This window comes from Podarcis tiliguerta (genome assembly GCF_965153285.1).
Source record: "Podarcis tiliguerta genome assembly, chromosome: 10".
In the NCBI taxonomy this organism is placed as follows: domain Eukaryota; kingdom Metazoa; phylum Chordata; class Lepidosauria; order Squamata; family Lacertidae; genus Podarcis; species Podarcis tiliguerta.
In genome coordinates this window covers 38,578,620-38,591,398 of record NC_139543.1, presented here as the reverse complement: position 1 = coordinate 38,591,398, position 12,779 = coordinate 38,578,620, and the positions used below count along the sequence as shown (strand labels likewise).

Genomic DNA, 12,779 nt, shown 5'->3' with positions numbered 1-12,779 from the left:
CGGAATGTGTAACCTGAAGCATATGTAACCTGAAGCGTATGTAACCCAAGGTACCACTGTATTCTTCAGCATAACCCAAACACAAAATTGGGGGGAGGGAAATAATGTGTACAATCCTTACTTAGGGAACTGAGAGACCCACCTTATTTCTTTGATTGTAAGTTGTTTTAAACTGGTTTTAATATAGTGTTTTAATTGTTGCAACCCTGCACTGGGACCTTAAAAGTGAAGGGCAGGCAAATAATAATACAGATATGATTAGCAGTCATCTGAATCTGTGTACGCACCATACATTTAAAGTATGACTTCACCCAAAGGATCCTGGGATTTTGAAAGTTGTAGCTCGAGGGAGGAAACTACAGTACCCAGGATTCATTGGGTGGGTGGGGGGAGTCATGTGCTTTGAGACCCAGTGTGGTGTAGTGGTTAAGAGCAGTAGACTCATAATCTGGTGAACCGGGTTCGCGTCTCCGCTCCTCCACATGCAGCGGCTGGGTGACCTTGGGCCAGTCACACTTCTCTGAAGTCTCTCAGCCCCACTCACCTCACAGAGTGTTTGTTGTGGGGGAGGAAGGGAAAGGAGAATGTTAGCCACTTTGAGACTCCTTCGGGTAGTGATAAAGCAGGATATCAAATCCAAACTCCTCTTCTTTAAGTGTGTGCTACAGATGCTGCCAAGGGCAAACCAATATGAATGCAGAGAACTACCCTTGACTTGTTCAACTTGCAGCTAATGTGCCCTTATACAATGCAGACTTAAGCAGTAGTCTCTGCTATCTGAAGCTTGCAGGGATATGATCATCATTCATTAGATCAGCATCAGAAAGGTCAGTGTTGGCAGGATTACAAACCAACTGAGACACCATCCCAGAACTCCAGCCAAGATCTGTTGGCTGGCCTTCTTGGTAGCTTCTTCATTCATAATAGGTTGCTATGAATCTGGGGGCAATAAGATTGAAGCAGCTGCAGTAGTTCCAGAACTGAGGATCAACTGTTAACACAGCATTCCTTGAACCAGGGCTGCCAGTTTCCCCCCGTATATGGTGGTTCTGTTCGTTTCCTGTGCTTTTAGATGCATGGCATGATTTGGGGGAGGGTGTGTGTGAACCAAACCTGATATCCTGGGGAATATCCAGCAATAGTCATACACAATTCAGTACATTTATTGTGCTAGACAATTATGCTATAAAACACCTAAACACAAACACAGTAATAACATAACAAACACCAATAATATTAAAGAAGAAAAAATAGAAGTACCATCAGTATCTTAGTGTACCATCAGTACCTTAGCGTCTCAAATTTCAGTAGCATCCTGTGCGTTGCCAAAATCCGGCACCCCTGCCTCTCACCTTCTGTTAGACTTCATAGCTGTGGCGCCTGCTGCGGTGCCCCAGAATTTTCACGCCTGGTGAAACTGAACAGCTCACACTCTCCTCTATCTGCCTTTGGTACCATTAGCGAACTCAGCTTCAGATTAAACCTCAGAGTTCCCTAAACAATTTGCAGCAATATTATCTAACACTTTTTTTTTTGCAGCCAGTGCAAAAAAGATACACTTCATGTGTCACAAAGCTGTTAGTGTCACTCAAAAGAAATAGTACTGTTTCTTCCAAGGTGTTCCTGCTTCCATATGTCAACAGACATTTCAGAAATCTCTCTTGTATTACTATATAAAGGACAGATTAACAGATAGTGAATAATATCTTCCACCTGAAATTGGCCACAAACACAGAACCTGCCGTCATAAGTGACCTTGTTGCAGTGACCACCCAGAACTGCAGTAGCATTTGAAATTGCAGCTCAGTGAAGGCATTTCTTAAGAGATCCATTCTTTTCAATAGGTCTACTTGGAATGTGACTAATGTTGGCTATCACCCACTGTCTCTAACTTAAAAATGGCCTCAAGAGCAGGCTGACATAACCACATTCCATAAAACATCAAAAGGCATAGCAGGGAATCAGCAGACATCTATTGTCTGCCAAGAAACCTGAGAAACGTTTTCTCCAAGTAACGGCCAGATTTAAGTGTCCATTAATTGGCCATAACTTAGGCCATCAGCTCTGACCCACTCTCAATTCCTTTTCTGATTTCCTCTGCCTTCAGTAATTAACACCAAGACCTGGCAGAGTCTGGCATTCAAAATAAATCCACACACTGGCTAGTCGAAATTTGCAAGGGGTGCTCTGCTCCAAGTTTCCCATGTGATCTGTCCCAAAGGAAGATTCCTCCCTGCAACAGTGTCATCTTGAAAGAAGAAGGCTAAAGTGGTGATGGTGGTGAAATGGAGAGGGATTGTCCAGCAGTGAGAAGGGCACAAAGAGAAGTCTGCTCTTCTGGCTTTCATTAGGCCCGGAAGTCTCACTAACAAGAAATTCCCAGCGCAAATGTACCAGAGGTAAAGGCCCAGAAGCCCAAGCAAACTGCAGTTGCCATAGATCTGTGTTCCTGGAATTTCCAGTTAGTTTTTACTTGACCAACCACTCCCCTTTGACTTTCCCCATTGCTACTGCTGAAGGTAGAAGTGATGGAGAAGTGAAATTGATTGTAGGGTAGATTTGGAATTGAGTTGAATTTCTTTGGAAAATCCTGAGCTTTTGTGTATGAGTTCTCAGTAATCTGCGAAGAACAAAAACCTGAAACAACAGCCCTTTTCTAGACTGGAAGTGCGGATGTGAAACTTACCCATGTTTACAGAGAAGTTAGAATGATTTTTTATCTCCTTTCTGCATTGCTGGACTATGGATGCCCCCTGTTTAAACCCTTTCTTGATTTAGTGCTCATCCACACTTTTGCTTGATCCGTATTTTCATTGTATTGTGTACCAATTAATTCCATCAGGTCTAAGAGCTTTTCCTGTTGCTCCATGGCTGTGCCTTGAGAAAATCCGATCTTACTCGCTGAGTCAGGTCTTATCAGATGCATGGAAAATCTGAAGAGAGATTTGCTTAACGGAGCTTCAATTCAGCGGGTAAAATCAGATTTCCACAAGGCACAGCTGCAGAACAACAAGAAAAGCTCTCAGACCCAGGGGAATTAATCAGAACACAATGTGATCAAAATATGGGTCAAGCAAAAGTGTGGATGAGCTCTTATTTTAAATGCTCCCTAGAGTCATTCAGGTCCAGCCTGAGATGTCTTGCTACCTGAGGCAATGGACCCGACAGCATCCTTCTCATTTCATGAACAGAAGCCAGCTAAATTGGCAGTTAGAAATACTTGTCCTGGAAGCCATGCATGTAATAAAATGTCAAAAAGGATGCTACCCTGCTCAAAGGATGCAGCTCACATCATTTTGAACTCAAGGTTATGACTTCTACTGGTTTAAATGGATCTGGATAGGCCTTCAGTGTGTGTTTTTCAGAAGGCCAACATTAAAAATTAAAATATAGGCTGCAATCCTATACCCACTGATCTGGGGAGTATGTCCCATGGAATTCAGGGGTACTTACTTCTAAGTAGACATGCATTGGGTTGTGCTGTAAGGCTATGATTCTCTGTACACTTACATAAGAGTAAGCCCCATTGAACTAGGTGAGACTTACTTCCAATACATGTGTGTAGGACTGCACAGCGTTTCATAAACTATAGCAGTAATAAGTAGTTATACTTTAAAAATGATGAATAAGCATGTGATGTTAGGTCATCATTGTATCAAGCTGTGTCTGTTTTTAAAGTACTGTATAGCACATTCAATTTGCTGTTTTCATGTTCTGTTGATGGGAACATAGCTAACAAGTTTAGGCTATGCCAATTCTATGCTCTCAGACAGTTTGTGAAATGATAATGAAAATAACTATCTTCAGTATTCTTATGTACAGCAGTGGACAACCTGAATAGACTCACACATGGAAGAGTTGCCTGTAACAGGGTGTGGCATAATCCAAGACTTGGATTATGATGACCTTGCTGACATCTTTGTCCACCAGCTTAGAAAAACTGGATGGGGCTGTTATATATATTGTGAATATTTACTCAGTCCTAAAAGTCTTATTGAGACAGTCCATTTCCTTCAGTATTTTGCCACTTATGAAAATCATTGAAATAAGAAATTCTGTCTAAGAATGTTCAACTCTCATTAACTGACCCTGTTTTGCTTCTGTATTCAGAAAGGAATTTGATACAGAACTTCAAGGCAACCTGATAGAAAGGAGCAACTAATTGACTTGAGAGCGTCATCAATAATGAGGAATCGGCTACAGAATTTTCAACATCAGAAGGACTGATCTGGATGCTGTTACAAAGTGTATTGCAGATGTGAAAATCACTCCTGCTTCTTATAATGAAGTAACACTGGAAGTGAAGATTCTTGGATCTTGGTGAGAGTGGATGACATCTACGTGTCATCACATCGTTTGTTACTTTGTTAGTGGGGATGAAAATATAATTCAGGGGCATCTTGTTGAGTAGATTGCAAATTGTTAGGAACGAAAAGTGGTGCATGGCCGGGATTTGTATGTTTGAAACTATATTTTATATAGCGCTATATTTTTAGCAGAAGAGTGGAATATAATTCATTCTTATAAATGTACATATGTACGTGCGGGTGTGGAGTTGAAGCAAAATATTAAGCACAACCTCAGGTGCCAGATGCGGCCCCTGAATCCAATTTTTCAATCCAGTGTGTCATATACACGGGATCAAAATACACAAGAAACGAAGATGTGGCAAGTCTCCTACTGTATTTCAGATATTGCTTTGGCAGGGTGGACTTCACACGTGTGCACGCTTGACAATGGTGGTCTGTAGGCACACCCTTTATGAGTGTGGTGTGTCTATAGTTCACAGCCATGCGCCATATGGAATGTTGCTTTTATCTGCATATGCAAAGAAGGTATTGGAGAAGCATTCAGACAACCCAGCAATGGGTGCACTATAAACGGATTAGGCAGAAGAGAAAAATGAAGCATGCCTCAACTGGCCCCAGGCAGCTTTTAAGATCTGCTGCTGGAATAGATGTATGGCACATGTCTGTGAAATGCCAGATTTAATGAGGTCAGGTAGTGTATACAGAGCAGACCTGTGGAGAAACAGGCAAGTCCAACCATCAAGATTTGAGTCGGAGATGAAATACTGCCTTTGGGGAAATGTCCACTGGACGAAGAATCTATGTGAGAGCAGATCAGAACAATGAGCTTATCCTATGACATCCTGAAACTGACAAATAGATGAGTTCACATGTGCATCAGTCTTTGAAATGCATTTTGCCCTAAGTGGTGGGATTTTTAGGCTGTTGTATTTTCTTGTCTCTCTGGAATAATACATGTTGTTTAATCACAAGGGTAGTTATTTTCCCACAATCCAAGTTGACTGTGCTGATAGGGTACTGTTTTCATATTGGGTGAGATACAGGTGCTTGTAATGAGATAACCCTGGACCCTTGTCTTCTCAATAATAATTCAACCTCTTTGGAGGAGATAAAATTGTATTTTGTTACCCACGTCTCGTTGCGTGAAATGCATTTTCCTCCCCTTTCCTGATCACCTGTGCACAGTCCTGAATAATCCACATATAAATTAAGAGCTTGGATGCCACCAGGCTATGAGATACTGCCAGTGATGGGACAGCTTCACCCAGCACATCTTAACTCATGGGCTGAGCAAAATTGGGAGAGGTGCTCCTGACAAGTATTTACAGTATTTCAAGTATAGATCAAGGACACACACAAAAACTACAATAAATAATCAAGAGAACCAATATCTGCTTAATTGGGTGGCCTAGATGTATATACAGTTCACAACAATCAAATACTTTTTCACTCAGAGTAAAAGGGTTACCACTATATAATGCATATACATGTGCCTGCATATTTTTATTATTTTTTTGTAGTTTGCCTTGTGATCAGTGAAAGTTTCATTGGGAACAAAGAGGTTGATATGGAAGAACATTGGCAGATGCTCTTGTAAAGCAGCCCTTTCAGCCTGAGGGCAGACTATGAATGCGCAGAATCACATTTAACATTTGAAGGTGGATGAGAACTTCTTGGCTGTGTGTGGAAATGATGCTCAGTTCATAACACAAATTCAGTATTCTGAACCAGATCATTATGGATTTCAGTGGCTTATCCACTGAAATCACTCCCTGCTGCTTTGGCTCCCCGTGGTCTCATTCATGTGCTTTGCTTTTTGTTAATACACAGTAGTAAGGAAACCATGAGCTATAACAGTATCAGTCTACACCTGGTCTCCCTATTGTCCCGTTCGTTCCTTTCAGAGTCTATCCAGAATTTCTGGTAGATCAGTATAGCTAGAACTTACCGTATTTTTTGCTCTATAAGACTCACTTTTTCCCTCCTAAAAAGTAAGGGGAAATGTGTGTGCGTCTTATGAAGCAAATGCAGGCTGCGCAGCTATCCCAGAAGCCAGAACAGCAAGAGGGATTGCTGCTTTCACTGCGCAGCGATCCCTCTTGCTGTTCTGGCTTCTGAGATTCAGAATATTTTTTTTCTTGTTTTCCTCCTCCAAAAACTAGGTGCGTCTTGTGGTCTGGTGCATCTTATAGAGCGAAAAATATGGTATTTATTTAGTCAGTCAGTCATTTTAAATTTCCATCTTGTGTTGCTTTTCTTCTTTGCATCTTTTTGAATTTGTGCAAGCAAGTGCTAGTAGTTTTCAAAGGGCAAAGATTCATTCAGCTTGTCACATGAAAATAATTATGTGAGGTTATCTGAATCTACCTATAGGTCTTCCAAAGCAATGCTCTTAAGCAGCTGAGCTGCACCAGAACTTGAGTAGACAGACTTTGTTAACTGATTCTCTGAGTTCTCAAATACTTTTTTCAAAGCAAGCAAAATCAGAGTGCATCAAATGCAGAACAGTTCTGGATACTGGACTAAAATCCTAGATACCTGGATTCTTTTTCTATGAGACAACCAATGACATCTCCACCATGCAAGACCAGCAGTAAAGGGCTAAAAACATACCAAGAAGTTCCTTCTCTACATTCTCCTTGATAATGGGTCTTTCATTATTTCTTTTTGTCTGACTGAGCTTGATCTGCTTTCATGACTTCATTCATTGTCTAAAAACCCAGGTGTTCCCCACAAAACAAATGAAAAGAGTAATGTTTGCGCATTTTGCTTCCTGTCTTGGGTTCTACAAGAACTAGAGACTTGCATTTTTTACATGAAAACTGGGAATCAGGGTTTGTAGCTCACTTGGAAGGGTAACTGGCGCCTTTGCACTCCTCAGCAGATGCCCAGGCTGCTTTTCATTCTGAGTGGGACCTGGAAAATTTGTCCCCAAAGCTCTGCCGACAGTACACTACTATGCACTGGTAGCCTGAAATGACTAGTGAGGGTACACACCAGGGATCTGAAACAGTTCATCCAGTGCCACATATAATACCCATTTAAATACTGCATCGAGAATGATATCATTCTTTTTCTTATTCTGCTTGTGTACATGAGTGGGGTTCTTCTTCTTTTTCTATATCCATAAATACATCAGAGGCAAGCTGAGAAAATTGGTCATTGTTTGAAAGAGACTGGAGAATAATAAAATGGTCTCGTTTTTTGGTTTGTTTCTTTAAAGGTAAGCAGCAAAGATACGGAAAAGCAGTTTCTCCTTTTCTCCAGTACAGCCACTATTGAGATATGCAGTTGATAGAAAGGGAATGTTGATTTCCCCACTAAGTGGCAATGCCGGGGCACTTTATAGGAGATGGGCAGCATATTTATTCATTTATTGCATTTATTTTCCACCTTTTCCTTCAGGAAATTTAAGGTGACATACACGGTTCTCACCTCCCTATGTTCTCCTCACAACCTACCCTGTGAGGTAGGTTAGGATGAGAGGTCCAAAGTCACCTAGTAAGCTTAATGTCTGAGTGGGAATTTGAGCCCCGGTCTAACTCTCTAACGACTACACCAAACTGGCTGTTCATTTTTGTTCCCATCTTGTATTTGTTTTTAAGAACTGCTTTGGGCCTGATCTCTGGGTAGCAGGAGGAAGTAGGAGTGGTGTAATAGCAATGCAAGTAAAAGCTGAACCGCAAGCAAGCAATGGTTGAAGTAGCATGGGGCGAAGTAGGAAGGAGCCTACATCCCAGATAGAATTGCCACCTCAGAACTTCATTGTCTTCTGAGACAGCTCAGAAGAAGAAGAAGAAGAAGAAGAAGAAGAAGAAGAAGAAGAAGAGGAGTTTGGATTTGATATCCCGCCTTTCACTCCCTTTAAGGAGTCTCAAAGCGGCTAACATTCTCCTTTCCCTTCCTCCCCCACAACAAACACTCTGTGAGGTGAGTGGGGCTGAGAGACTTCAGAGAAGTGTGACTGGCCCAAGGTCACCCAGCAGCTGCAGGTGGAGGAGCGGAGACGCGAACCCGGTTACCCAGATTACGAGACTACCGCTCTTAACCACTACACCACACTGGCTCAGGAACAGCAAAAAGGATACCTAACATGATGTTCAGTGTTGGCTTTGGGGTAACATGCACAGGGACCATTTGCTAGATTAGAAAGTCTTCCTGAGTGAATATTAACAAGTTCTGACGAAAACAATGCACACTAACACAAAATCAAATATGTGATCTATAAACCTCTTAATTAGGTCCTGTTGCAGTTAATCAAATGGCACCAAAGTAAATGCAGATCCACCAGTCTAATTGATTTATGGTGATTAACAAGCCATTTGTCTTTCAAATAATCTTGGTGCTAACAATTCACAAATGCACATTTTTTGTGCATTTAAAGCTTTCTTGTCCATAACCAGGTGCGAATGTATTGAATTAAAGTAATGATGTTGAAAGAACAAGAAATGCCAATATGGGTTGGGTCAGCTAGAAGAAATCTCTGTAGTCCTCTTAAATAATCAATATGTGCTGTGCTTTCTAATGCCTCAGATTATTGTAAGCAAACAAAAACTATTCCTTGTATGAGCCACCTCATTTGTGATTGAAGCTAAGAAAGTGAAGTAAAATCATTAATGTGTTTTTCTTTTTTATTCATTGCCTAGAACATTGCATAAAATTACAAATGAATGACATTTACAATATAACCCTATAGATGTTTATTCACAAGTAAACCCCACTGAGTTTAATGAAACTTTAGGTTGCAATTTTAGGGCTTATTCACATTTACCTTTTGCCTCATTCTTTCCACGCTTAAAAGTCCCATGTCTGAGTATGTGGGGTTTTTGTTTTGCTCCAGAGCTCTCTTCATGAAAACGTGCTCTTTAGTGCTCAACCGGAACAAACGTCAATTCAGGTTTTCTGCAGATTGCTGTTTGCTCCCAATGAGCTTGAAAGAGCAGGTGTTTGCAGGCAAAACTCTGGAGCAAAAACAAACAAAATGCTTGGATATGGAGCTTTTTAAGCCTGGAAAGAGCAGGGCAAAAGGTAAGTGTGGATAAGCTGCTTTCCTAGGAGTAAATCCCTTTGAACTCAATGGGCCATACTTGTGAATAGATGTCTAGGGTTGTACTGTTAATCGCTTTCACCCCTGATTCTATTGATTTGTAGCCAGTCATACCCCTTCTCATCCATTACTGACCTGTCCTTTCCTCAACACAGTTATATTACAGTTGATGATTAAAACATCCAGCGATAGTGAGTTCTAAAGGTCAGGAGTGTTCTTTGTGAACCTATTTTCTTTGTTCAGCCATCACAGAATATATCTGTTCTGTGATGTAGCAGCAGGCTTTCGATCTAGGAGTATGACCCAGGGAAAATTAATCACTTTTAAGTCTTATTGATTTCAAGGGCAGAGTTGCTCAGGTTACCTTTGGTTGGGCTACTAGCATTCTAGCTTTGTATGTTCATGACTTTAAAAAAATGGACTAGAAGCCTGTCTCTAAAGAGTTGGCTGATAAAATTCCAATCAACACATAAAGTTCAGCCTCCTTGGGGTCCACATGGAACCTCCAAGATCGAACCTGAGGCTGTATACCATGACAGATGTACATGACAGAGCTCAGGAATGCCCTGCTGATCAAGCAAGGTTCAACTGCAATAATAATAATAAACTGCCTGAAGGTACTTCACTGAGAGGCTGCATTTCAGCAGTTCACCACATAAGGCACTGCACCCAGACACAGTAGCTCATGCTGCTGCTCTTGATTTGCCTTGCTTCCAACTGTCTTGTGTCTCATTCTCACACCCACCTTCGCTTGGCATAGAGGTTAGGTAACCAGCACACTGTAGCAAGCAAAGCCATGCATGTTCCAAATGGCCTCTCCCCGTAGCTGCAGCCTTCCTGATGTATAACACACCCCTTTCCTCCTTGCACCGTTCCTGCTGCTGGAGCTTCACCGCCTCGAGCACCCTACAAGATGCTCGGCTCTTCTCTCAGTTCAAAGCAGCTTGTGAAATTAAAAGGATATGTACTCTAAAAGCAAGTGATCTAAAAAAAGATTCTAAAAACTATTCAACTCTCCCCAAAGTCAAGCAGCAACCACATGAACTTGACACAGCAGACAAGCAGCAGCAAAAGATTAAGGCGTACTCTGGCAGGCGTGTCGGAACAGGGAAGCTTATAAAGCCTAAGTGCCTCCAGGATTCAGCACTGGCAAATATTCCCAGGGAAACCGATCTGGAACGCCAGGCCCATCAGGGCTGAAGATTTAGAAGGCCCTGCTTGGACAGTGAACACCAGGCTGGAGGCCTCTATGCTGACCCTTACACATGGAATGAAATACAGTGGTACCTCGGGTTACAGACGCTTCAGGTTACAGACTCCACTAACCCAGAAATAGTACCTCAGGTTAAGAACTTTGCTTCAGGATGAAAACAGAAATCGCATGGGGGCGGTGCAATGGCAGTGGGAGGCCCCGTTAGCTAAAGAGGTACCTCAGGTTAAGAACAGTTTCAGGTTAAGAACGGACCTCCAGAATGAATTAAGTTCTTAACCCGAGGTACCACTGTAGATAATGGGAAACAATATTTGAAGTATGGAGGACCTTGGCCAGAGATGGGGAAACTGTAGCCCTCTTTGGCTCCAACCTCCAGCAGCTCTAGCCAGGAAGGCCAGTGAAGGGTGTTGTCCTGCAACATCTGGAGGTCTACAGATTCTCTATGCATGACCATAGACATATTGAGCTTTATAGATGTAAACCCGCACCTTAAATTGGCTCTGGAAGCGAGTAGATAGCCATCATAGTCCAGGTTTTAATATGCTCACTCCTTCGCAGTAGTTATAAAGGCTTTAGAAATCCACCAATGAAGGGGTCATGCCTACCAATCCCTTGGTAGGGCATTCCAAGGATGTGGCGTACCTACCTTAGATCTGATAAAGACCCAGCCCCCGCCCTGTTCCCAGCATAACAAAGGACTGCTTGCCAAGGTACGTGGAATTACATTTGGAGGCACTGCTAGGATTATATTTAACAAGGGGAGTGCAAAATCCTAAATTAATTGGTTTTCCAACTCTATTGAGTTTTGTGTTAAAGCATTATGTATATTGGTACTTCCTTTGTGAATAAAAAATTATAGAGAGATCATATAGGCCTACAGTGGGATTTAAAATACTGTTCTATATTGTCATCTGCTTTCAAAAATCTGACGACACACACAGGATTTAGCAAGAGTGTAGTCTTCCTGGCTATATTATAAGGTTCTGAGAGGTAATTCAACCTGGATTGTGTTCAGTCTGTTTTTGTTGCTGCTTCCCCCCCATCTCCTCCATACAAAGGCGATTTCTCCGCTGACAGCCACCGAAGAGTTCAGATGAAGAAAAGCCTAATAAGGGCTTGTGACTCTTTCCTATCTGCAGATAACACGACACATTTCTGCTTGAGGAAAAGCAAGATGAAGATTGAAAATAGGTTGACCCTTTGACCAGCAGAAATTAGTCCAATGAAAGAACCGATAAATGTCTCTCATATTGTCTGAAACCAAATGCAGCAACAATAACCAAGCAATCATACTGCTGAGCTGTTTCAGGCACAATAACACGAGTGTGGTTGATTTTTTGTTTTTCTTTATGTAAAGCAACTGTATCTTTTCTATGCTGTAATGCAGCATGATAACATAAAGCAGGGATGAGTATTATGAAGCCCTTAGAAAGGGATAAAAACCTCTGAATCTCAAGTCTGACCAGCCTCAGCCAGTGTGGCCATGGTCAAGGATGATGGGAATTATATGTTATAGGTTCTCAGCCCTGGCTTAGAGAGACCAGGCACCTATTCTTGGGTCATTTTCTTTTACACAGTATAGGGGTCTGTGTGTTGTGTGACTTTACAAAGAAGAATGGCTGAATGAAGTCTGAGCAAATGAACAATTCATAAAATTTCTGTCTCATATAACTTACTGTGCTGACACCAGAACACAGCCTATTTTTTAATTTTTGTGGTGTGCAAAGAATGATTTGTTTAGGCTACTGCTGTGAAAGCATTAGATGACAACATGATCATTGATAGGTTCTAGAATACTATGATTCTATGATCTGGAGCACAGTTGTTTTCCCTTGTTATGAGAAAGTGTACCAAGTCCACCAATGAACGGTCACATGGACAAAGACGATGCCTCTTTAGTTCAAGGTCGGTTAACCTTTGATCCACCAGATGTTGCTGGACTAAAACTCCCATTGCCCCTGACATCTGACCGTGCTGTCTGGAGCTGATGGGAGGTGGGAATCCCTGGACTGCAAGCTGCAATCAGACTGGGAGAAATATATATATATAAAATCTTACGGAATCCATGTCTTGGGACGATGCCCCCTCCATCTCACCTCTTTCCATCTACCGGTCAGAGCACCAAAAGACACTGCATTTGTTTACAATGGTGCTGTTTGTGATATGGCTGCAGGCGCCAGAAGCTTCCTGAGCCCTTCTCTCCCAGGCC

At 41.9% G+C, this 12,779-nt stretch overlaps 2 long non-coding RNA genes across 3 annotated transcripts in view; one reads left to right on the top strand and one right to left on the bottom strand.

Annotated features, from left to right (window-relative positions):
- Positions 1-5,441, top strand: part of LOC310658757 — a 110,500-nt gene extending 105,059 nt beyond the window's left edge. For both annotated transcript variants that reach the window (XR_014502472.1, XR_014502473.1), the window contains one exon: positions 4,111-5,441. This is a non-coding gene — a long non-coding RNA (uncharacterized lncRNA). The remainder of the gene's footprint in view (positions 1-4,110) is intronic.
- A 6,821-nt stretch (positions 5,442-12,262) lies between these two features.
- LOC310658716 lies at positions 12,263-12,752 on the bottom strand. Its single transcript, XR_014502447.1, has 2 exons — positions 12,629-12,752; positions 12,263-12,554 (listed from the first exon to the last, which is right to left on the bottom strand). It is a non-coding gene; the product is annotated as an uncharacterized lncRNA (long non-coding RNA).
- Between the last annotated feature and the right edge of the window lie 27 nt (positions 12,753-12,779).